Below are 23,537 nucleotides of genomic sequence, written 5' to 3'. Positions count from 1 at the left end.
ACCCACAAACGAACGGGTTGACGGAACGCCTAAACCGAACCATTGCTGACATGCTATCGATGTATGTGGACATTGAGCATAAGACGTGGGACGAAATCCTGCCATACGCAACTTTCGCCTACAATACGGCCCTACAGGAAACTACCCGCGTCCCCCCATTTCAGCTGGTCTACGGCCGCACTGTCACCACGACACTCGACGCGATGTTACCAGTAGACAACGACAATTACGAGCCATCTGAAGTTTGCGACTTTCTACAAAGAGCTGAAGAAGCGCGCCAGCTGGCGCGACACCGAATAATTCAACAACAACGCAAGGACGCAAGCCACTACAACCTGCGCCGCCGAGAAGTTCAGTACCATCCAGGCGATAAAGTGTGGATATGGACACCAATAAGACGCCGCGGGCTCTCAGAAAAGCTCCTCCGTCGGTACTTTGGTCCATATAAGGTTCTCCGACGACTTAGTGACCTAAACTACCAAGTCATCCCCGATGGACACGAGCGCTCAAAACGGCAAAACACTGCGGAGGTCGTACACGTAGTGCGCATGAAGCCCTATTACGAGAGACAGTGAAAACGCTCCCTTCTTGTCTACTTCCCCCCATCGCGCATCGGGACGATGCGTATTCCGGAGGGGGCTAATGCCGCAGAGACTACCGACAATAAGTTTTCCCTACCAAGAAGCCAGCGGGCCGCTGGGTTAGCGTCCGCAACGTCTCGCGCCTGCTCGTGCTTCATGTGGCCGCGCAACGCATGCCTCTCGCGCACGGTCACGAGACTGTGAGTTGACCAGCGGGCGAGAAGAAGAAGTGCGTTCGTCGAACGGACACTTTTTATGTGTGGCACGCTATAGCGGACTCCTTGATTTTGCACCTAGTTATCTGGTCACAAGTTCGCCTACAATAAACGAGTGTTTGTGTTTCCCCTCTTCAATACGCTACAATATGACGTACATGCGAATCGTGGTTAGCGTGTCACGTATAGCTGTGACGTAGCACGATCGAAACAAATGCGGTCGTCTTAACCTTGCCAATTATAGTGAAATTGCAAAGAGAACTGTGAGAGAGATAATAATCCTTAATGAAATTCCCGGAGATGTAAGTCTGGTTTATCGGCTGGCTTGCTACTCCGGGTCTCGGGTGGTGACTATGATATATACAGTGATCACATATACACACAAATAGTACATACAGTCACAAACGCACACATATACATAAAATAGCCACTCACAAACTTTCGTTAAGTCGAGTGTTCCTCAAGAACAGCAACAGAGCTTTCGTGTTGCGCGTCGCACAACCGCTGTCTTGCCACGGGCCGAGAAGGGGCCGCAGCTGCAAGCTCGAGCCGCGTTGCAAATCAAGTGCTTCCGTCAGAATCTGTGGTTCGGCGTCGTAGCGGGAAGAGTCGCAGAGTGCGTGCTTTAAGTCTTCCCCAGTATTACATGTGGTGCACGTCCGACTGCCTGATCTTGCGCTTGAAGTATGTCATATAGGAAACGTCGAGTCTCAGCAGGTGAATGCACGTTTCACCATGCCTGGTTAGTCCTAGTGGCATATAAAATGTACACGTCGGGTCTATTCTGTGCAGCTGTTCGTACCGGTTACTTGCATTGCACCATACTGTTCGCTGCAGATTCCGCGCGAACGCAGATACCAAAGTCGCTACGTCTTTCCTTGGAAAAGGAATGTCGATTTTCTCAGATGCCGCGTCATGTGCAGCTGTGGCAGCACTGGAAGCACAGAGCTATCTTTTCCCGCCCAAAGATATGCTTTTGTTGCACCTCGTAGCTTGCACACTGCTGTCAACTGCCCTTTAGATAGGATTCAGGCCCAAGCGTCGGCTGGAGAGCACCGGACTTGCACTGAAGCAAGCTGTTCCTGTATTTACAATACACAACTAGCAGACTGGCTAGCTTGTGTCATTGGTTGGTGTGTGTAGAAGAAATGGGAACGTTTTATACAATGTACTCCGTCTCATACGTAGCAGTCGACGCTGTGGAGGCCAACGTTACTAGAACAAACTCAGTTTAAAAGCTCCGCCGGAGAGGCGGTCCGCGTGGCGGTCGTGAGAACTAGTGGCGCTGCAGTCACGTCTAGCTCCCGCGACTGGCTGCGGCTGGCGCGTGTTGTGATCGGCGCCACCGATGTACGAGCGCACGTGGGTCACAGCGTCGTCTGCGCTTTGTTAGCTCGTCATTTTTGCGACTGTTCTTGACCAGGCTTAGCGTCTTGTACGAAGTGATGTACGAAGCGTAACGAGGGCGAACATATTCACAGTGCGGTATGCCGACTTGCTTTGCGCCGGGTTGCAAGAGCGGCTACCGCAACGACGACTCCGCTTCACGACACTTCTTCGGACCTCCAAAAGACCCTACGCCATTCAGGCTTTGCATCGCAAAGATGGAAAGCTTACTGCGAAATGCAAGGTCTGTGACGTTCATTTTGAGAGCGACGACATTGTAAAGCACTATCGTCGTGTCGTTGCGGGACAAGACGTTTTGATCCCACGTGGAAAGTGGGAACTCGCGCCAGGTGCCGTGCCGCGCTTGTTCCCAGCACTTCCACATCACATTTCAAAGCCAAAATGTTCGGGGTTTAGGCGCAAATCCCCCCCAAACCCCACGGCGTCCCGCGAAAGCCCAGTGCCCAATTTGGAGGAGCCGCCAGAAAGAGAACAGCAAAACGAAAGGCAGGCGATTACCTATATACGCTACCGAGACTGAGAGTTGCATCACACTAACATTCGATCAGCTTTTGTCAGCTGTCGCTATGCCTTCAAAGCAGTGGATTTTCGAGAGATTTTACGACGAGGTATTGAACAAGATGTGCGGAATATTTTACACTCGCCGGCTCGGGAACGGGCTGCTCAGCGCAAAAATTTGACACGGTACACATAGAAAAGACGAGGACCAGCGCTGTTCCTCGTCTTTTCTATGTGTACCGTGTCAAATTTTTGCCCTGAGCAGTTTAATAATGGAATACCAACTAGCCCAATCCCACACTTTGCTTCGGGCACGGAGACTTACTTGTGCAAAAGATAATTGTAGTTGAGCAGTTTAACTGCGTAGTGAACGGCTACAGCACGAAACGCAAACGGCTGTCGTACAGTGTAAAGTGCTGCGGGCATGGAACATCTGCTCGGTGAAATTGAAAAACTGAAGTTGAATATTGACGACTCTTCTAGCGACAGAGTACGCAAGAATAACTGCTCGGTGCTCACATCAGGGCCGATCTGTTCGAATTGTTTAAGGCACCGTAGAAGGATGCGACGTAGAAAGATGAGACACCGAAAATACAACTATCCACTGAAAAAATTGCTCAGAGACGATATCTATTCGATGTAATCGCACACTGAGATTTCATTTACCGAGTTCTCGTAAAATTTTCCGATTTTGGGTCAGTATCCTTTTAACCGTCGCGAAAACGTGTCTTGTAAACATTGCAAAGCATTGGTGACGTTTTTCGAGAAAGTTTTTTTCAATAAATTGTAGAAACATGAGTACTGTTTTTCTAGAACGTTTTTATATCTCGAGTAAGTACGCTTCTTTGTGCACTATAAAGGCTTTTACAAACGTGTTGGGTTGTTCTTGGTCTAGATAAGACGGCAGCGGCTAAAATTGGGGTGGTAGTTATAAAAATTACTCTGAAAACCCTCATTCGCTTAGAAACTCCTATGCTTGGAAGTTAAGCGCAATGTAGGCAGCTCAAATATTGTCACAGGTTCGTGACGTCGACGAAGGCAGCAGTCAGCAGGTCCGAGATGAAACTCTTTATTTGGGCGAACTTGTGGCCGGGAAACTGAAAGTCAAACTACAGCAATACACTGACAGCGGCGAACACAGCGTCGACCGTCGATCAACTGACAAGCGGTCAAGCGCGTCGGCTTTTATACACGCGCTATCGAACTTTCCAGCGATATCGCTGGTGGCGGCGTTATCTCTCGACAAAGCTGGAACATTCGCGTGCAGCGCGCAATCTTACCAAAACGATCTACAATCGCGAAGCTTCTCGAACACTGCTTCGCGGACAGCGTCGGGCGTTGATAACCGTCCTTGCTGGTCAAACCCGAATACGTCAAAATAAAACAAGAAGTGGGCGTGGCAATATAGACCGAACATCGATTCTTAGCCAATCAATGAACAACGCACACGGGCCAATGCATACAGACGACCTTATACATATCCACCTAAGTATCCACCTAACTAGTACAATAAGAAAGTTGCCGCGCAGTTGGCGCGAGCAACTGCGCGGCGGACCGCAGCGTTATGCCGTGGCAGCAGACGACGCGCCGATAGTGGAGCAAGACGGAACTGCAGCGCCGCTAGTTCTCGCGACCGCCGTTCGGACCACCCTCCTCCGCTGGCGGAGATACGGAGCTTTGAAACTGAGTTTGTTCTAGTAACGTTGGTGGAGGCCAGCGAGTCTTCTTGCAGTAGATGTGTTCGCACAAGGAAATAGTCCCCTCTTTCCTCTTGCCCCGCAGTACAGTGGAGATAGCACAGAATTAATCCCCCCGACTATACGTTCACAGACACACGTGGCACCAATACCGCGTCACATGCACCCGGACTTCCACAGCGCGCGACGCCAAGCTCGTGCACGAAAGATTCGCAACTACGGCACTGATCCTGACGTGTACTACATGGACGCCTGCCCCTCCGGCCCCATCCCGCACGTACACTGCAGTGGCAAGTAATAGAGGACAACTGGTGGCAGCAGCGACGATACGCACATAATCCGTGGCAACAGCGGAGGCCGCTGCAATCGCCTTGGCCATCACAGATGCAGACAAGCGAGGTACAAACTCCACCGTCCTCACGGCTTCACAAAGAGCATGTCGACTTTGCATGCATCGCACACTACCACGAACTGTTCCCAGAATCCTAGGCTCGCACATCGCATCTGACCACGGCATCATTTGGTGCCCGGCACATATGGGTGTTCCCGGGAATGAACGGGCCGACCGACTCGCTCGCGCAAGTACATACCGAGCGACGGACGCCCCAGTCGACGAAACCATTGTCCCTGACGACGTCGAGCGACCAAGCGGTCGAGCCGACATCTTCGAAGCTCAACGGCTCGAGCGACGCACTATGGCACCACCTCACCCGAAACTGAATAGAGAGCAATCGAGACACTGGCGCAAACTGCAGACGAACACGTACACCAACCTACACACACTTTCTAAGATACACGCCTCCGAATATCGACATGAGTGCTCCTCGTGCGGAGGGATACCAACGCTGACACACATTACATACAGCTGCACCTCGCGTCCTGTTGCGGCAAACTCCGCGCTCATAAAAACACACACATTACCACGCTGGTCGTGGGAGGCGCGACTCTCGGATCAGGCCTTGGGAAGCCAACTGGCAACCCTGGACCAGACCCGGCGAGCTGCAATAGCCAGTGGAGCACTGGACGAAGGGCCCCACCCAGTTTATTTGCTAATAGGAATAGTTAATAAACGTTTATTCTCTCTCTTCTTTCACCCTCACAATGTGAATCGATTCAGTTTAATGCGGAGTAATAAATAAGAAGTTCTTGTGGCTTACAGATAAACAACTGTTACACGACTGTGCATATGGTGTTCTATGTCTCTCAGCATTTCCTTCTCTTCGTTTCTTTGTTTTCTGATTTGTAGCGACGCTTGACGCGCATGCCCTTGCTCTGCGCGTAAGAGCATTTACAACGGTGAAACGCGGGTCTGAGACTCGCGGAGTTATACATCTTGCTGACCTAACTGCTGATGTAGCTTCCACAGCGTCCACTGCTCTGTTTGGAACTGAATATATGCTCTATGCATCAGCGTCTGTAAGATTGCTCAGAAGAAATGTTGAACGATTTAGAGTACTCTGTACTCCAATATGGGACAATAAAGTCGACACCTCAAGGATCCTCCTGCACTGTGCATGGAGCCAAACGTATGCACGCTCAGCCAACCCAAGCTATCTGTATAGCCACGGTTATTTCACTGGATGTGCTGCGTAATTTCCCGTCTGTAGTTAATTAGGATTGCCGGCAGACGCCACGCGAGTCAATTACAATACAAACACGTTGCCATTGCTCGACATCTTTTAGGCGCCGATAACGAAATAGTAAGCATGAAACAGTGGTACGCATAACCTTTAACGCCGTATTCTCTTCAAAGATGCGATCAATCTAGGCGAAAAAAAGTTTTTTTTTTGCATTCTCTTACATATTCAAGTTCACGCATTATGCGGCTACAGTGAACTATGCGGCCGTATTCTGAAACGATCGTGGAATGCGACAGCGTCACCATGAGTGACGCATGGTCTGAGGTTTTCAATCAGTGAATCAACTGCTTTCCCCTGACATCACTGCACAGACCTTTGGGTGATACCAAATGTCTCTCAACGCAAGTATGAGTACACTGTACTAGCGCAAATCCATCCGAGTGTCGCGTTTTCGAGTTCGCTGGCTGCTACCAGGTATCTGTATAACCTTGGCTCTGGCTGCTCGTGATACGCTCTTAATCACGTCCCGCGTAAAGTGCTAGATGTAGCCAGGAAACCGGACGTTCTTCGTCTGGTTTCCTGGATATAGCCAGCATTTAACCAGGACCTGATTAAGAGGGTATTACACTGAAAACTGGTTTGAGCCTTTTAGGGAGTTTCGGGCTCGACGCATAACGTGCATCCAAAAGGTACTACGCAAAACGCCCTTCAAAAGGTGGTTCAAAAGGAAGTTTTATTTACATCCTTTAAGGGAGTGATTATACGGAACTAAGGAGGTATATTTGCCTTTTTAAATGCGAATGCATTTCTTAGTCGGGCTATGTAAGGCGTCCGGCGTTGTCCGCACGCCTCTCCACTCTCACTCCCATAGCAACAGCTGCGGGCGCGCGCGCTTATCCTCGCCCCTAGCAACCGGAGCAGGTGGTGCGGACGGAGTAGCGGAGAGTGAGTGGAGAGGACGAGCGCGCTCTGGCGTGTGTGGAGAGAGTGTAGGAGAGGGTAGGTGCAGTGTTTCGCCGCTCCTTCTCTCGCCGTTCGCTCTCTCTCCTCCCTGCGCCACCGCCTCAATGGAGTGCGTTTGAAACGCGTTTGTAGCGTTTGTGCTGTCTTGGCACAGACTGGGAACAGCGCGTTCTAAACGCGTTTGCGCTGCATTGAAGGCGGTGGCAACGTCCCTGAGGTGATTACGAACGCACGTAGGAAGCGTTCGTTGAAAGAGGCGCCCAAAAGGAAGACACTTGAGCGCGTCGATGTGTCCAGCTTTACGCCATTAAAATTACTACGCCGTGTACTCTCGGCGCAAGAAATGCATTCGCATTTCCTCACGATTCCCTTCGGGGAGATGGGGGCATTTTATTGAACTCATTTTGAGGGCTTGAACGGAGCGCATTGGAAGTATTTCTTGTTCTTTTGAGAGCTTTTAAAGCCTCCTTTTGGAGGTAAAGTTGGCGTTTTTATGTAACCCATTTTGGGGGCTTGAACAGAGCGCATTGAGAGTTTTTCTGCTTCTTTTGAGAGCTGTTAAAGCCTCCTTTTATACGAGGCCCTAGAGCGGTCGCGAAATGAAAAAAAAAAAGTATATTTTAGGAACTATATTACGTTTACCGGCCAATTTCCGCTACTATTCAGTTCTAGGACATAATTGAAAATGGACATCAAAGTATTTTTGCAAAACCATGACATTTGCATACAAGTACGCACGACACAGGAATCGGACTCGCGACCACACGCACTGAAAGCAAACAATATAACCATTGCTCCACAACGCACCACTTCCTTGTGCGCTTTTTTCATGGGTTTATATATGTACCACTGTATGTACAAAGCGGCTGGTAACCTGTCGGCACAACTTTGAACTTCTGTTCTTGTACCATCGGCGTGTGTTTGCTCTTGCGTAAGTTCAATACATAATTTGTGGGGCGTCATATGCAGGCCGAGCCGATCGACGTAAACACCCTCGGCTCAGAATTCTCCGGTTCACCGTGTCGTGCCGCTAGAAAAATTAGAAACGTGTGCCCTCTTTAGTGCTTCTCCATATATCGTAAGCGCTTCGATCGCGCTAAATTCGTCAATACCAGCGTGACAAAGGTATCTTCAGATGAGCGAACGTATGTGCATTCCATGAGCGTTTGCTGTGGAGCAATTTTCGTTGTTTCTACAGCCGCGAACTGCGCACGTCCAGATGCGGCCGTGTGTTCTGAGCGGTTTGAAGACCGCCTGCGTTCTCATATGAAAGTTACACACGCAGATGCCCGACTTACAAGAACATTGTAACGCGCCTACATTAGGTGCATTTAATGCGCGCGTACTGCCGCCAGCTGCACGCAGGGGCAGCAGCGCACTCTGAGCAGCTGAACGAAAATCTGTTTCCGCAATTAGCGCTTATTCGCAATGCACTCTTTAGCGCGGCATACAGTGGTTCTCTATAACTCATATTCAGTATTTAGTTGCTTTCATACTCGAAGACTACCTACTATCTTACTCGTTAATCTTTTTGTTAAGCATCGCGCCTCCGCGTTAAAGCGAATACCAGACGCTTGCCCCAAGATCAAGCAAAACCTCCCCAAATTTACCAGTGACAGGTCCCCTGCAAAATAAAAAAAGTTAATGTGCTTGCACTTCTCTCTTGTGAACGCCCATGTGTACTTGGCCCTCCCCTCAGACAGATGATGCAGTACCCATTAAAAAAAGCATTACCCTCTTCCTCAATGGAACAGCTGTTCTTGAGAAAATATGGTTCTGTTGAATTACTTCACCACATTAGCAGAGAGGTTGGCTTGTTTGCAATTGAGAATTTCACAATCGTAACACAGAAACACGAGGACTGTAGCAAATATGCAGAAAACAGGAAAAACTATCACATGTGCACTCCCTCGTTCACCTGCACACTACGTTAAACTTAATTTATACAACAGCCACCTTCAATTATGCTACTATTGATAAAATATCACCCAATCTATGTTATAACACAGTGATGACTTTCTGTCTAACTTTCTGTTGCCTATCTTCTACAATGTGTCATAATCTGTGAATCATCTGTTCAATGTGTTTGGTAATTAAAAACACAAGCAGTTACATTGAGCAGGCAGTGTTTCAGCAATTTGTTTTGCAAGCACAAATTCATTTCTTCAATTTGCATGCACGACAAATAGTCATACTTCAGTTGATACAAGAAACAGTGGTTGCAACATTTTATTGGAATCAAAACAGCTGCAGTTGTCGTGTCAATGTAAGGATATAGGTACATATTTCAATCGTCGTGCACAGAACGTATTCCCAGAACTGAACACGTGGAACAACATATACAGTACAGCCTAAGCACTATACATAATTCACAGCAGTAAAGCAATACGAAAGTAGGGTGTAAAATCTCATCATGATGCACACTAACGTGTGCACTTCACCGTGCCAGTATGTAAGTACAATTCAAAAAAAATTCGGCAGATCCCACGTACCGTGGAAATCGATGTTATGTGAAGCATGCGCGGGATGGTGACTGTGGTGTAATATTTTACATTCAGCGAAACGTTACGGACTCACGCTAGAGAAATGTAGAAGTGGCATACGCACACTCATATGTTGAAGAGTCGCATATGTATTATATAACCAGTCGTTTACAGTTGCGTAACGATGCCAACAGCACCAGACGAGGTAAGCTGACATGTAGTGCTTATATTCTTCAATACTGGATAGCGCGAATCCGAACAGCACAAGGAAGAAACACATATGCAGAGGACAGGCGTTACTCGCAACTAAGCTTCATTCAGGAAAGTTTCAATGGACATACACACAGCCGAGTGGCACGCGTAGGCGCACTGCACGTACATTACAGTCACAGTTGCGTTACAGTTGTTATGCTTATACTTGTCCGTTGTGACGGAGAACGCACGCACGTTTCACGAACCTGTGTGTACGTGTAGAAGGGGTTCCTGACAGGTCTTGAACGAGGTCATCATCACCGTGATCAGTGAGCACCAGCAGCTGGACCGGATCCGTTCGTGATTGCGGTTACAAGGGGTCTAAGTGTAGTGAAATGCGAGGTATAGCACAACTGGTGGAAATCCTGGAGACCTCTTACGATGAAATGATCTATTATGCCTAATGTCCTGGACGTGGCAGCGAGGTTTCTTGATGCCCTCTCCATATTCAAGCCTTCTTTCACACAGTATAAAGAGCAGGCGTTGTTGGGTCTCGAAAAATCAATTTTGAAGTCACCGGTAATGTTCAGAGGCCTGGTTCTCTCGGAAGATTTATTGTAGGAAGCAATGACCCTGGTTTTTGCGTAGACGACGTGGTCCACGTTGCGACAACCTGAACGAGTGCATGGTAGTTGAGCGTCTTCCACGGGTGTTCTGTCTTCAACTTCCTCACTATCCTTGCGTCCGTCGCGGAGGTGTAGCGGTTACGGTGCTCGGCTGCTAACCCGAAGGTCGCAAGTTCGATCCAGGTCGCGGCGGTCGCATTTCAATGGAGGCAAAATGCTAGATGTCCTTGTACTGTGCGATCTCGGTGCATGGTAAAGAGTACAAGATGGTCAAAACTTCCGCAGCCCCTCGCTACGGCGTCTCTCATAATCATATCGTGGTTTTGGGAACCCCAACAATTATTATTATTATTATTATTATCACTTTCCTTGCGTGTCAATGTGTTTGTTCGCGGTTACGGTGTTAGTTGAGACTTTGTATCACCTGTGGCACATACCCGCATAACATGAACTCTGGTATGCGGGTATGTGCCACACGTGACTGAGAGAAAGGGTTTCATAACGTACGCGACAGGTATTTTGCATTATTCATGTCATGACCAGTGAATCGTATTCGTCATACACTGATCCCCTGCTGTGCCAACTTCGGTATACTACAAGTTATGGAGACGGCCAGGAGAGCGCCCAGGTGTAGGCGGCTAGATAGATAGATAGATAGATAGATAGATAGATAGATAGATAGATAGATAGATAGATAGATAGATAGATAGATAGATAGATAGATAGATAGATAGATAGATAGATAGATAGAAACGCCCAAAGTGCCTGAGGTTCGCTAAGAAATGCTTCGCATTTAAAAAAATAAGCTACCCAAGGAACTTGGTGTCAGCCTATACACGAAGGCAACTAAATTAGTACAAGAAGGCTAGCATCACTTTTGGGAAATATGAAACCGTGTAGACAGGCAGTTGTACAGTTTTTTAATGCATTAGTTTGCCCTATGGCATCAAAACATGTCGCACATAATTTTGTGGTTGAGTTTCCTCCAAAAGGCCCAAAATAGACCTGTGGTGTTGACTGTAGGTCCACTTACGAAGATGCATAAAAGAGTGGGCTAGGGTGCAGCAGCAACAGCATGATGCTTAATCGTTGCTTGCTTTTCATGCAGTGCCTCGCTGGTCTTGCTGATCACAACTTCCGGGACGTCATGAGCTCTGACACCGGTTCGCATGGCTCTGCCCAGTCATTTCTGGCTGGGCACGTGGATGTCACCGAGTGTTTGCCGTGGGACTGCCATATCAGTCCGTTATGGGACGGCGCCGGCGCATCAGCCTTCATGTTGCCGCAAGTCAACGATCGTGACCACCCTCTACTTGACCAGCCATTCATCGACAACTGCGGGACCGTGACGTCATTCACCCGAAGAAGTATAAAGCCACTGCCCGAGGATCGTCTCTTCAGTGGGCTAGGGTGCAGCAGCAACAGCACGATGCTTAATCGTTGCTTGCTTTTCATGCAGTGCCTCGCTGGTCTTGCTGATCACAACTTCCGGGACGTCATGAGCTCTGACACCGGTTCGCATGGCTCTGCCCAGTCATTTCTGGCTGGGCACGTGGATGTCACCGAGTGTTTGCCGTGGGACTGCCATATCAGTCCGTTATGGGACGGCGCCGGCGCATCAGCCTTCATGTTGCCGCAAGTCAACGATCGTGACCACCCTCTACTTGACCAGCCATTCATCGACAACTGCGGGACCGTGACGTCATTCACCCGAAGAAGTATAAAGCCACTGCCCGAGGATCGTCTCTTCAGTGGGCTAGGGTGCAGCAGCAACAGCACGATGCTTAATCGTTGCTTGCTTTTCATGCAGGTATGTTACCTTCCCAATGCTGAATGCATTCGATCCGATGATCGCTTTCTGCTGCTGTTTCCTTGCCCACGTAGACTTGTATTTTTATGCTTCCACGTGTTATATTGCAAAAGTCGTCTCGTTCTGAGCGGTGATGTGGAACTAAATCCGGGGCCTCTGAATAAGTCGGTGAATACCAGTAAAGGCAATACTTCTGGTAATAGACCTGTAACCCGAAATGCAGCTGGTTCCAATGCTCTCGACGAGGTTACTCATGCACCGTCTACTTCCGTTCCTACTGACACTGGCTCTCCATCTATCTCTGAAATGTTTTCTAAACTTTTGGAGGGGCAAACTAAGCTAGCTCATGATATTGCCGACATCAGATCATTTCAACAGACGATTGCCTGCCGTTTTGATGATTTAGAATCACGTGTTAATGCATTAGAACAGGCTCCGAAATTTAATGAGCGTAATTCTGTGAGTGACTTACGTGCTGAGATCAATTGCTTAACCTCTAAGATTAACGAATTGGTCTTAAAGAACGATGACTTAGAAAATCGTTCAAGGCGAAATAACCTGATAATACACGGTATTTCAGAAGATCCGAATGAAAACGCTAGCACGCTGTTGTGCAGCGTTACTTCTGTGTTCACAAACAGCCTGAAAATTACCTGCCCTCAAATCGAGCGCGTGCACAGGCTTGGTAAATCACGTACTGGCTACACACGACCCATTATTCTGAAGCTTTCAAACTTCGGGGAAAAATCCGTTGTTCTAAAAAATGCATCTAAACTCAAGGGCTCAAACGTGTTTATTACAGAAGATTTTTCTTCACGGATTAGACATATTCGGAAAAAAATTTGGGAGGCGTCACTTCCTTTTCGCAACGATGGCTCTGTGGTAAAGTTAATATACGATCACGCGTTCATTGACAAGGTTCGTTACAACTGGGACGACGCCTCAAACACACTAGTGCAAGTCTCAGATCAACCCCGTGGCCCTCGTTCTTCTGTCCCCACATCCTCAAATCCCTCTTCATCCACTCTCTGACCTCATTATAACCGTCAGGAACACCTTGTAGTTCTAAACGTTAATGCTCGTAGCATAGTTAAGAAACTTCCAGACCTATTGTCCCTTGTTGCAACTTATTCCCCTCATGTTGTTGGCATCACTGAGTCTTGGCTGCATAGCAACGTTTACGATTCTGAGTTTACTCCGCCCGGTTTTATTGCCATACGTAATGACAGGGCACATGGCATTGGCGGTGGCGTCGCTCTGCTTATCCGCTCAGATATCCGCTTCTCGGTGTTGCCATCACCTCCGGAGACTGAATCCCTGTGGTGTAAGATTTATCTAAATAAGCAATGTATTGTAGTTAGTGTTATATATCGCCCACCTGGATCCTCCCTTGATGTTCTTCATGCTCTTTCCAATTTCATGTGCGATGTTAATATAGCTTCATCAAAATTGATCTGTATGGGTGATTTTAATGCTCCTGACATCGATTGGCCTTCCCTGACTGTAACGGGTCGCGATGCTGCTATCTGTCATGAATTAATAAATATTTCTTTGTCTTTCGGGCTTACTCAAGTTGTTTCATGTGCGACTAGGTTAAATGCTATTCTAGACTTAGTTTTTCTAAGTACAGATTTAGCTGATAACTTTTCTTGCGAGGTAATTGACGGATTATCAGACCATAAAGGTGTCTTGTTATCACTTTGTTGTGCCACATCCAAATCACCCTATACATTTACTAGTTTCCCTGATTTCACTCGTGCGGATGACAATTCCATTACTGATATTCTAGCTGATCATTTTGATACGTTTTGTGCACTTTCTGACAGGCAGGATATAAATTACCTCGTTAATTACTTTGAGGATCTTGTTAAGTCATGTGTCCGAAGATTTGTGCCACTTAAGACAAAGAAAAGCAATATTAATCTTCCTTGGATCAATCGTGACATTTTGCATTTATCTCGCCGTGTCCGTCGACTTAGGCGGTCCAGAAGAACTAACGATCCCGTTAACCTAGACAGATTTCAGAGGGCGAAAAGTGAACTTAACTCCAAGATAAAAACGGCGAAAGATTTCTTTTTTCGCGTTCAGTTGCCGGGTATGTTAAGCACGAACCCACGCAAATTTTGGTGTTCGATTTTGCCTCATGATGCCTCACCTTCTTCTTTCAGAATTGATAATGACGTTATTAGTGACCCGCAAGCAATATCGAATGCTTTTAATAACTATTTCCAGTCTGTGTTCGTTTCTGACAACAACTCCATTCCTTCTCTGACAGGCATAGCTCGTTCTGAACCAATCAGTGATATTGAGACAACGAGTGAGGGCATTCTGAACCTTATCTTAAAATTAGATGTAAAAAAATGCACTGGCCCTGACGGGATACACAATGCATTCTTAGTTCGCTACTCCCTATGGTCATCCAGATATCTGACGGTCATATTCAATAAGTCTTTATCTTCTGGCACTGTTCCATCCTCATGGAAGATAGCAAAGGTACTCCCTCTTTACAAATCTGGCGATAAGCAGTCCCTATTGAATTATAGACCGATATCATTGACTTCTCAATCATGCAAGATGTTAGAACATATCATTCATAAACATATTATGCTCTTCTTGGAATCGCACCAACTACTATCTAACAGGCAGCATGGGTTTAGGCGTGGTTTCAGTACCACAACACAATTAGTCGAATTCACGCATGATATTTTTCTGAACCTTCATCTTGGCAACCAGGTCGACGCTATATTTATTGACTTCTCAAAGGCTTTCGATACAGTACTGCATTCTAAACTCCTTGCTAAACTCGATGTCATACTAAACAATCCTCATTTGGTTAGCTGGATATCTAGCTTTTTGTCATCCCGCTCTCAGTTCGTTTCTTACAGGTCATCCAACTCTACTGCCATTGATGTAACGTCTGGAGTGCCCCAAGGGTCTGTTCTTGGGCCTCTGCTTTTCTTAATTTACTTAAATGATTTGCCTGTTTGCACCTCCTCTTCCATTCGTTTTTATGCCGATGATTGCGTCTTATACGAGGTCATTAAAACACACGCTGACCATTGCCGCTTGCAGGAGTCTTTTGCTGGTTTTTGTAATTGGTGCAGGACCTGGCAAATGAACATTAACTTTAAAAAAACCGTATTTATGTCCTTTTGCAATAAATCTCCGTCTGCTTTTGATTACTCTTTCGATAACCGTGCAGTAAATAGGGTTTTCGAGTATAAGTATCTAGGGGTCATTTTTACTCATAATATGACATGGTCCAAGCACATTGACTATGTATGTAACAAAGCATTAAAAAAACTAGGCTATCTACGTCGCACTCTATCTAAATCCCCGAAGGAAACTAAGCTTCTCTTATTTAAATCACTCATTCGTCCAATACTAGACTATGCATCTGTCGTTTGGAACCCGTACAAGCAGTGCGAGATTAATAGGATAGAAGCAATTCAGAAAAAAGCGGTAAGATTCATATGTCATCGCTATGACCGTGACTTTTCACCCTCTTCTACTCTTTCTTCACTGAACTTAACTTCGCTCTCTTCGCGTCGCCGTATAGAGTCATTAAAATTCTTGCATAGCATCGTGACGTCTGCAGTTAAACTATCAAATGAAAAGGACTACATAAACTTTGCACCTCAGTCAACGACAAGAAGCTATCACAGCTTAAACTTAACGCCTTACTTTGCTCGAACTAACATGTTCAAGTTCAGTTTTTTTCCCCGTTCTATTGAAGACTGGAATTCATTACCTGGCTGTATTCGTTCACGCCCATCGCCCAATTTTGTAGCCGACATCCATGACATGCGTCTGTAATATACCCTCCTCTATTTTGCTGTTGGTGTGATCTCTTGAGTAGCATTGTTTCTTTAATCTATTTTCAATCATGTTCATCACATGTTTGTGCACTTTTGACCTTGTATAATCACACATCTGTATTAGTTTGCCTGTTTACATAATTTTCATTGATGTTTGTTAAAATTCCGCGTATCTTTGTATCCCACTCCTGCCATAGCGCACTTAGCGCTGCAGTATGTGTAAATAAATAAATAAATAAATAAATTCAGCAATGCCCACAAAATTACAAGGTTGCCTTCATATATTGCTGTACATATTTACTCACAGATACCTGGAAGCCATCGTAAATTTCTGGAAGTGTGCTTGGGAACTTGTCGGCATAATCACATGATTGCAATGTACCAATACTTCTAATCCGCATTTGTTAGTACAGCTATGCTTCAATATTTTTATGCCACCTGGTGCCATCTGTAACTCAAATGTTCATCCCTAATTCCTCACGTTATGGCTTACGCATAATTACCACATTGAAAATATTTCAAGCACCATGGCTGCAACGTCAACATGCAATTAGGCAATCACATGCACTAAATAAAAAAAAAATCCTATAAATAGTGACTGGTCGCTTTGCACATTGGATCCTAGGACTTGATATGCCATGAGGATGAATAAAAATTGACCACACATGTATAGAGGCTGTAAAACAGCCAGGAGTTCAATTCATAGTTAAGGAAAACATGAAAACGAATCACAACACATAGCAACAAAGGGGACGGAACGACACACTACTAACAACTGAAGTTGAACATGTGCTTGGCTTTTTTAGTCATGTGTGTTTATGTCTTTCTGTGGTTTTGATTACACTTCATTTGCTAGTAGCGCATTGTCCTATCTGTCCCCTTCATTCCTCTGTGGATCTGTGATTGTTTAGTCTCGCAATTTTTTCGTACTGTGTGTTTACATCTTTCTGTGGTTTCGATTAAACTTGAGTTGCTAGTAGCGTGTCATCCTGTCCCCTACATTTCTCTGTGCTGTGATTTTTTTGCACTTTCTTTAACTATGAATATACACCAACTCGCCCAACTGCCCCTGCTAAGACTTATGTTTGCTGAATAACACTGGGTCCACTCAGCGTCTTTTTAAGCAATGCGAAATTTTCAAATGCACACGATATAAGAAAGGTTGCACGTAGTATTGCGCATAACACTCTGCATCAATACCAGTGTTGGCCTAAATGTGGTAAGATGTATGAGCTGTTCGACATAGTTTAAAGTGAGGCGCATCAGGGTGTTCGAACAATCATGGGTGTCGGCAGGGGCTTGCACAAAGGGCACCTGCCGCCCTCAAGACACACCAGCACTTGACCCCACCCAAGCTACACCAATGCTCTCCTGCTCACCAGGCAGACACGTTACACCGCCTTGCACCCCCAAGACAAAATCCTGCCGACACTCATGCCCACAATACACTCGTCTTGAACACAGACTGGTGGGCAAGCAACACTTGCTGCTTTGCCAGAAGTGTATTCCTGAAAATTACACAAAAAAGAAGTCCACTATGATTTCTGTATACATAAAAATGAATGCCTTACCGAAGATTCGCACTTGACTATCCTTATTGCGGACATTTTGTCAAAACGCGAAATAAATACAAAATTGAGATGCTGCTAAGTATTTCCTCGTGAGCTTTTCACTCAGTGTGCACAGGGCGAAAAACAAACAGACGTAAAAAACTGCCAAACACCCCCAGAAGTGTACTCTTGTCATGTTTACGATTATCTGGGTAGTTTGTGATGTCAGTAAAGTTATCATTATAAGTACACTTTAAAAGGGTTGTGAATGTTAGCAAGGTCTTGATTAACCTCACCTACTCTGTTTAGGAGTGAAGATTGGGCAACTTGGCACTGAACCATGGCAAAAATAAACAGCGCATTTCTAATGAGGATAAACTAAGCCCTTGTCAAATTGTGTCAACAGTCATGATACTATGTATTGACCTTGAAAACTATGGCAACATAATGCAAAACAGCAAATTAACGAGAGGGAATAAACAAGATGATTCAACAATCTGGTTCAACAGACTCAACAGCTGACTTATATCAATGCGATTAACTTAGCCTTGCACATCTCCTAATGGCTAAGAATATGCACATGTAACCTTGGCAAATTCCACTGTTGATACGTGACCAATGAAGTTGCATTCCTTCCATGCCGTTGAATGGCCGTTCCTTCTTTTCTGTTTTCACTGTTTTCTGATTTTCATTGTTTTCACTAGCGTAAATGTTCACCCTTTTTGGTTTTGTCACCTTGCAGATGGCCTAGGTGTGTTGCCTTTGAATGTGCACGAATGTGAACTTCCAGCGTCTAACTAAAATTTGCTATGTGGCCTGGTGAGGGGCCCTTTAAGGAGGATTGTAGCCCTTAAAACGCCCAATTCGGCTAGTTTGCGTCTGCAGTGTACGCACGTCAAAAAGCCCACGAGAAAGCTTTCAAGCTCTTCACAACGTCGCTTCCGAAATGAAGGCACGGAATTTTTTGCGCAGTTCGGTCGCGTATGCCCCAAGCGCCGCAAAACGTCCCGACTTTGGCCCGCGAAACCCTCTGCAATTGACTTGACAAGTGAAAATTTGTTCACGCTGTGCAGTCGCCACTGCCGCACCGCACCACTCGTTCAGAAACTTCCCTCATTCCATCGCGCATTTAAAACGCTATAGTGAACGCGCACCCAATACTTTTTGGGCCCGGAGCACTCACGACGATAAAGCACATTACCGCTGTTCCTTTTTTCAATTTTCAATAAAATCCCTTGTATTCGATATTCAATTCGATATTCGACATTTTTGGACACTATTCGGAACTATTCGATTCGAGATCAATTCGAGATAAAATTTCACTATTCGCACACCCCTACTTTTCAGTTACGGTGCTGGCCCGACGGTGCTGGCCCGAAGGACCTGGGATCGGATCCTGGCCTCTCTAGCACTTCGATGGAGGCGAAATGCTAGAGGCTCACGTGGATAGATTTAGTTGCACATCAAGGAACCCCAGATAGTCGAAATTTCCGAAGTCATCGCCTGCGGCGTTTCTTATAAGCATAGTGTGGTTTTGGGTTGTAAAACCCCAATAATTATTTGAAAGGAAGAATTTATGTTTCTCCAGGACCGCCTTCCATTACAATGCGGTCGCCACGGTGGGTCAGCGGCTACGGTGTTCGTCTGCTGACCCGAAGGTCGCGGGCTTCATCCCGGCCGCGGCAGTTGCATTTCGGTGGAGGCGAAATGGTAGGGGCCCGCGTATATGTGCGATGTCAGTGTACGGTGAAGAACACCAGATGGTCCAAATTCTGGAGCCCTCCACCTCGGCGTCTCTCATATTAATATCGGGGTTTTGGGATGCAGAACCCCAGATATTATTATTATTATTATTATTATTATTATTATTATTATTATTATTATTATTATTATTATTATTGTTATTAATATTATTATTATTATTCACTAAAAAGTGTCATAAGTCTTCACTGAAGTGCTTCACGGAGATGCTTTCAGCAATGACGCAAGGTTTCCTAACTGCAATGATGGCATGTTTTCTGCGGTATGGGAGATAGGCCAAAATTTAAGAAAAACTGGCGTCTCCAGTAAGCAATATCCAACGCCTAAATACCCTTCTTTCTACGCGCCATTGTGTGCACGTGCTTCTGCTGAATAACTCTTGACACTGAAAGCACACTCTCACGTCATAGCCAGAGGTCAAAGCAATAAGGGCTGACGTGCACACATCTTGTCACCTCGTAATATTCATACTTATTTTTTAGGAAAGCTGTTGCCACGTAACCCATATACGCAAGAACGCTTGCGAAACGTTGGCGCAAGACACCCTATCAAGAACACGTGACGCTGAGGGGGACATGTTATGAGGAACCGGAAGTAAGCAAACGAAATACAGCCCCACTTCCGTGATTTCACTCAGAGGCAACAGCGTCGTGGCAGAATTTTTTTTATGCAGAACCCTTTTCTATAGCACTATACGATACGCCATACACTGGCACGCCGTATTTTAAATTGGAGATCCTTTTTGTCTCAATAGCCTTGTAAATTTTCAATAGTATAAGATGCTTCGAAAAATGGGGTTCGCCCGCCATGGCGGCTTTCGTTTCAGCAGTGTTACGCCGCTGCTCCGCAAGAGGTTGCAGGTTCGATTCCTTCGGTTGACGGTGGAGTGCAAGAAGGCTAATGACATCAATCAATAGAAAGAGAGAAATGTAATGCGGAAATGCCGGGCGGTTAACCAGAAAACATATCTGGCTTGCTACCCTGCACTGTGGTAGTGGAGACAGAAAAGTAGGGAATAGAGGAATGGGATAGGGAGGGAAGGAAGCACAAAATGAGCATTGAAAAAACTTAGAGCCAATTTTTTTCCTATGTCGGATTCTTCAAGCTCTTCCTCGAAGTTACACTAAGACTTGGGCCTCTTGGGACACTTGGGCCTCTTCTCTTCAACATTTACATTAATGATATCACAAACATTGATTATCAGTCCAAATTCATTATTTATGCGGATGACACTACGATACTTCTGTCAGCAGATACACATAATGAGCTATCTTTGCGCGGTAATAATGTATTAGGTAAGCCTGAACTCTGGACAAACGAAAATGCACTGTCAGTCAATGTAAATAAAACCAAAGCTATAATTTTTAATTCTAGAAATAAGAAACCTGATACTCCAGTAAATTTGCAGTATAAATCGCAGGCAGTCGAAATGGTTAATTCAATTAAAACGCTATGAGTTTATTTTGCTCAGCATATGCAATGGAATGACCATATAAACAGTATTTTATTAAAGGCATCCAAAGCGGTTGGTATAGTTTGGCGTCATAAATCTATTTTACATTTAAAAGCAAAAATTTCTATATACAATGCTTTATTTCTTTCACATCTAAACTACTGCATGTTAGTGTGGGGCACGACGACTAAAACAAATTTACGGAAGATTTCACCCCTACATAATAAAATCCTTCGTCTAATTTATAACCTTCCTTACAGACATACAACGCAACATTTGTTCAATGAACACGAAATCATGAATGTTTCAACCTCTACAGTTACAGGCTCTTACGCAACTATAAGATCGAACAAAAAAGACGTCTATCCACTATTACAGAGTTAGCTTCCATGATGCGTTATGACCAAAATACCCCCACCGTCATCAACCACACAGGATCCTTCCTCGTACGAGGACTAATTATGGACAACAAAAATTACCTATCAGCTACCGTTACATTTAAACAGACTACATTCCTCAGGTATTGACATAGCAGACATCACCTTTTCTCAACTACGCCAATATCTCATGAACTCATCTGACATTGAAACTTCTTGAAATAACGTGCCTAAATAAAAATGAGGAAATAACCAACACTGTTACCGCGTAAATTTTGTGTTTAGTGTATATGTAGTTTATGTACTGATCTATGCTTGTAGGTATATATGTTTATTGCATTGTGTTTCTTTTTCTTTCTGCCAGCACCGCAGCCTGCTGTTGCGAATTTCTGTTATTGCTAGATTCTAGAATGCTGTGTATACCCTCGTCAGATCTTTGTTGCCGCCACCCCCTCTGTCTGATGTAAAGGGGGGTGAGAACGTAGTCAAGCGGACAGTCGCTTTTATTCTCACCCCCTCCATCAACTTTGTATTGGTGGAAATAAACGTTATTATTATTATTATTATTATTATTATTATTATTATTATTATTATTATTATTATTATTATTATTATTATTATTATTATTATTATTATTATTACCTTGAACCACTGTTAGAGATACCCCACATGAGCGCAAGGCCCAGAGATCTGCAGCCTACTTGATGCCGATGCCAACGAATCCCCAAGTCCGTGAATTTCTTCTATTGACCGACACGGTTAGCCGTCTAACGGTGTTGGCACTTGTGAGTGCTCAAACAAATAGAAAGTGCGCACGGCCTTCGCCGAGGATTGTTTGTTCCGCGTTCGTGCGTCATAAAAACAACTGGTACATTAATTATGTAATCTGGCGCGCTGACTGCACATGGATGCACTGACTACAAAATTGGCCTTCAGATAGCAATATTTCTTGGTGTTTTATACGTCAAAACCAGGATATGATTATGAGAGACGCCGTGGTGAATGACTCCGAAAATTTCGACTACCTCGGGTTCCTTAAGGTGCTCCTAAATCCAAGTACATGGGACTCTGGCGTTTCGCCTCCATCGAAATGCGGCCGCCGCGGCAAGTATTCCATGCCGCAACCTTTGGTCAGCAGTCGAGCACCATAACCACTAGACCACCGCAGCAGGTAGGTACCTAGCGGGAACGTAAACGCGCAGTTAGTAAAAAAAAAGAAAGGCTGAAGTTCCGGACAGATGTATGGATTTGGAAATATGAGAAGGAAGTGAAGTTTCGTAGACAATTTTTTCCTTAGTCACTGGAAGTTAAAAGAAAAACAGCCACGCCTTTGCAGCAAGGTAGTTTGAGGCGCTTTCGATAGCTTCACCAAATCGTTGTTCTCTGCGCAACTTGTAATTGTTCAATGGTGGCACAGGAAAGTCTATATTTGTTCTCCGATTCCGATAATTGTCTACCTCGAAGAATTGAGAAGCAACTTCGAAACAGTGTTCAAATCGAAAGGGCGAATCTTTTCTCCATGCTCGAGAAAAAAACCTAACTGTTTCGTCTCCATTCCAGATGTCGTTTTCCTCTTATATTGCGGAAGAACTTAGCGTAGTTCGGTCTGCCTTTCTTCCTCTCCAAGAGTTCATATCACCTCGCCTGCGGCGATTCTTACACACAAACTCGGAGTTAGGTAAGTTTGTCGCGAAGAAACAAGCTGCAGTATTTTTCTAGCCTTTCAGTTCTTTGCAAGAGAATGGTGAGAGACGCGAAGGTCGATGCGATATCTTCGCTAGGTTCCATTTTTTTAGACAAAGCATAGCGAAGTTCTCTTTGTTTTACATTGAACGATACTTGTAGTGAAAATCAGGACCAACATTCGCGCTTTTCTTTTATTGTTTGTGACACAGGGACAAAAAAAAAGAGTAACTGAGAAGAAACCGATTTTCAGCTCGGAAGGTCCGAACTCGGCTCTAACCCCACGTGCTTGCGCGGTGGAAAGGTCGATCCAAGAAAGAAAGAGAAATGGGGAAAAAATCAGAAGCCCTTGCCGTATTGGGAAAACAGTGGCAACCGAAGTTTGACGTTTAGCGTGCTTGACCTACTAATTTTTTAGTTTATATGTTTTTTTTCCTACTATGGCGTTGCGCGACGCTCCCTCGTAGCTGTTTTCTTCCTCCATGCAGGGATTTCTGCATTTATCCACGTGCTTAGCAGAAGGATAATTAGTGGGTTTTTTTGGCGCAAGGGCCATGGGGAGACCAGAGAGAGCCATGGCTGATGATGTGGTGTAGTGTTGACTACTGTGTTTCGATGGTATGCTTAGCAGAAAAAACGCTTCAGCTTCTACAGGCACAAACTAAGACATGCGTTCATGTCCGGCAACACTGAAATGTGAGAACAAGAAATAACAAGGCACCTCGATAAAAGATTGTATTGCCATATCAGAAACAGCTGATCGCCGACGAGCCCGCGATTGGGAAAGCGTCAAACATGTAAAACAGCGCTTAGAAATACACATGTGACCGCGCAGCTCCGAGG

This window comes from Rhipicephalus sanguineus, chromosome 10, assembly GCF_013339695.2.
Source record: "Rhipicephalus sanguineus isolate Rsan-2018 chromosome 10, BIME_Rsan_1.4, whole genome shotgun sequence".
NCBI lineage: Eukaryota > Metazoa > Arthropoda > Arachnida > Ixodida > Ixodidae > Rhipicephalus > Rhipicephalus sanguineus.
This window is presented reverse-complemented; position numbering follows the sequence as displayed.